Raw genomic sequence first — 3843 nt, forward strand, 5'->3', positions numbered from 1 at the left:
GGGGGGTCTTCGTTGTAAAGAACCCCCCCTCCCCCCAAAAAAACAACAACAAAAAAAAACAAAACAACCCCAATCGCCTCTGTGACTCACACTCACTGACAGATAGCAATGACAGTCCACTTTTACTTTTAGAAGTTGTGGACTGACGCTCAAACTGCCTCTGTGCGTCACCGCTACAAGTGAAAGAATAATCAAAATAATCTACTTGGTGCACAAGTGCCCGATGGGCGGGGTTTGATGAGAGGGAGACAATAACAAACATCTCTACTATGAGTCTATGGGGGTAAAGGCCATTGTGACCACTTCAACTTCAAGACGTGTCACATTGACAACAGCATTAAATTCATTGTAATGAAAAAAAAAAAAAAAAGCCGAGCACGCCTGATGCCTGATACCACCTGACCCTTTTAGTTTTACTTGTCCATGAATCGTTATAATAGCAATAGCAGAGTTGTTACTTCGCTTGTTTTGTTTTGTGAAAATGGTGGAATGGTATGGGTTTAACGCCTCTATCAACACTGTTAGGTTATTTAAATGGCGAGAACTACATGTACATGTATTAGTTTAACGTCCGTCTCCGATAGGACCGAGCCAAGTGGGAAGTAGTGCCTTTCCCAAGGACACAACGTCGGACCGGTTTTGTTTTGTTTTTATCTAAAAGTTAAAAGGCACTGAAAAAAGGCGGATGGATGGAGGGTGCCACTAGTAGCAGTAGGCCCTATCTCTTTTCTTTCCCTCTGCTGTTTCTATCCATCTTAATTGTTCCCTCTACTAAATGACCATTATTGTGGCAATGTGCTTATATTTACTACACATAAACAGACAGTCTACTAAAAAAAAGGTGGGCGGTTGAAGGGTGCCACTGGTGGTAGCTGCATGTACCTCTTTTTGTTTCCTATATTGTTTCTGCCACCTATCACGCTTCTTCCTTGCACTAAATGACCCTTATTGAAAGTTATTGTGTCGATGTGCTCCTCTTTACTCAAACTCAAATCAAACTCAAACTCAAAAATGATATTTATATTTTGATTGTTTTACTTTTTGAATTATCTTCCAATGACATTTTTTTTACATTGCAAAGTTTTGGCGTTGTTTTCTCGCTCGCGATATACGTTGAAATCAACGCATCCTGCACCCAACGTTTGCTTTGAATGACGCTTTAAATACACCATACACACTATGAAAATCTGCGTTTTTTAAAAACCCTTGGGTCATTTTTTCACCTGTTTTCAAAACAGCAAAACTAACAACTACAGAACGTGAACGCGCTGTGTGTATGGTAAATTATGGAATTGCGCTTTTTGCTGTTGAAAGACACGTGAATGTGTGCAGGAAAAAAACCCCACTCAACGCTTGAACAAGCATTTTAATACTCGGTCGGCTTATTGGAGCTGTCCAAATCAGGCCTAGAAGAAGTGGCCGGCCAAGTGCAAAGATTCGACGCCTGGACCGGGTTATTGTCAACACCCATGTTCGAAACCCGTTATTAGACGTTTACGTAATTATGGATTTCGGGATTATAATCTTTTATTTGGAACCTTTCTAACATGGTTTATTCGAAGAAATCACCAAATGTGGGCGCAGCAAACACTGGCGATTACTCCAAAGGTATCGGTGTAGTTTTCTATTCAACACGTTTTTAACTCATCACTTTGTGAAAGAGAAAGAGTGATTAGATCTAGATGGCGAGGATAGAGATTTCACCAAGCCTAAGTCCGCCAAATAGACCGATTTGGTGACACACATGTGATGGTGTTGTGAGAAATCTCTGTTTATCATCGCTCACATTATGGTCGGTCACAATTCAAAGCAAACCTATCACAGGTCAAAGATATAGTGACGAAAAACCTCTTTCTCATCTCATGGCCTACATTGCACGGCAAGGTGTAATATTTGCCAACAAGACAACGCCTGACCCCATGCGATCATGATAAGTCAAAACTCCCTCCAAACTCATGAAATCAATGTTCTGTATGTACTGGCTTTCAAGATCGATAAGCCTTAAACCAACAGAACGTCTGTCAGATGACCTTGACCGACGGATCAGAAACAGGCCGCACTTCATGTTAACCTGTCAGGAACTGGAAGCTGAACTTCCAAGAGGAGTGGCAGTCGAATCCATGCAACCGTAAGGACATTAATTCAGGAAATGAACAGTTTTGTAGCAGTGAATCTAGCAGGTAGAAGCCATATGCAAAACAAAACAAACTTTGATTTGGATTTAGCAAAAGTTAGTGTGAATAAAGTTGAATAAAAAAGACATTGGTCAATTCCTTTCATGTCATGTACACAGAAAGAAGATCACGTGTGCCTCATTTCGTTCCACTATGGTGAATAGTAAAAGAGTTACAGTGTGTATTGTACAATGTACTTTGAAGATGGGTGTGACAGAAATTTAGCAACTCGGTGTGTTAGTATCCTCTATGTGTACGTTAACGTGGAACTCATTTGCAGCCTATGGAAGGAATTCCCTACGCATACATACCCCGGAAGAGTTCAAATAACACACATCTATTACGAAACTGCTATGATCAGAGGATTTGTAGCCAGTTCTAATACTGAAACTGAAAGAACTGGAAAGGATCTTTGTTGACCCACAGGGTTTGATTCCTGGTCATTACCCATGTAGTGGAATCTACGATTTCGTCTCAGATTTTCACGTAGTGCACAACAATACATTGAGGCAATATATTATGTCTTCTACTGTCTCCCTCAGATATGCAATAACATTATTATTATTAAGAATGCTCTGGAAATCTAAATTCGTAATATTAAAATTCACTTATTAAGTAACCACCCCCCCCCCCCCCAGGGAACAACAACTCAAAAACCAATAACAAAAAACACACACACAATCTCTGAAGTCCCGCCACTAAACTTAAATTTATAGGCTACATGTATAACCTCTACAAGTGCCGATGGGGCGTTATATCTAGTCTACTATTTCACCATTTTTTTCCTGCCGAAATGCCCCTCTTTCTAAAAATATCAGAATGTTGAGGATTATTTTATCTCGTAGCTACTTTAGCAACCTTCATCGAGTAACACACATCATCACAAGTCTTAAGGAACGTTTCGAGATAGAGAAACAAGAGAAAGAGATACGAGAAAGCTCGTGTGTCGATTGCAGGCTAGAGAGAGGCACCGCCAACGTATTGTTTGACTACGTTTACAATGCACACATCAAAGGCTTACACCTAGGCGATCTAAGATAGCCTAGTACATGTAGGGCTACTAATAACCGAGGTTAATGTACTCTCATACATGTATACAGGCCAAAATGAAGCAACGCTAGCGAATATATGTCTGTCGTGTGACCTTCGATCGGTTGGTCATGGCCTATTGTCTCCGCTAATTCACACAGGCCCAACACATAATTCATATAATAATAATAATAATAATAATAATAATAATAATAATAATATATTTTTTGCCGTATCCCCGCTCGACAGCAAGTTCTATCTATGCGCTTCAACTTTAAACTCTAGCCTATTATTTATTACACCAGTAGATCCAATTAAGCTTACACTCAGAAACATTCTCAGCATCCCAGGAAGCATGCAGTACATGTACATGTACAATGCAACTGATTAACTTTTAAGCCCTCAAACACAAACAGACTGACACAATCTTTCGCTGCCTACAGCCAAGTGCCCATTTCCATCTGGGCGAAGTGAGGAAAATTCGAGTAAAGTGCCTTTCCCTAAGACAAAACGTCGCACCCCTGACAGGATTCGAACCTACGGTCTTGCGGTTGCGAGTCCGAGGGCCTAACCACTGGCCCACCATACGCATGTGTCCTGGCACACTAAAATAATACACATTGGTGTGTGTGTGTGTGTG

The sequence above is a fragment of the Aplysia californica genome, unplaced genomic scaffold, assembly GCF_000002075.1.
Source record: "Aplysia californica isolate F4 #8 unplaced genomic scaffold, AplCal3.0 scaffold00871, whole genome shotgun sequence".
Classification (NCBI taxonomy): Eukaryota; Metazoa; Mollusca; class Gastropoda; order Aplysiida; family Aplysiidae; genus Aplysia; species Aplysia californica.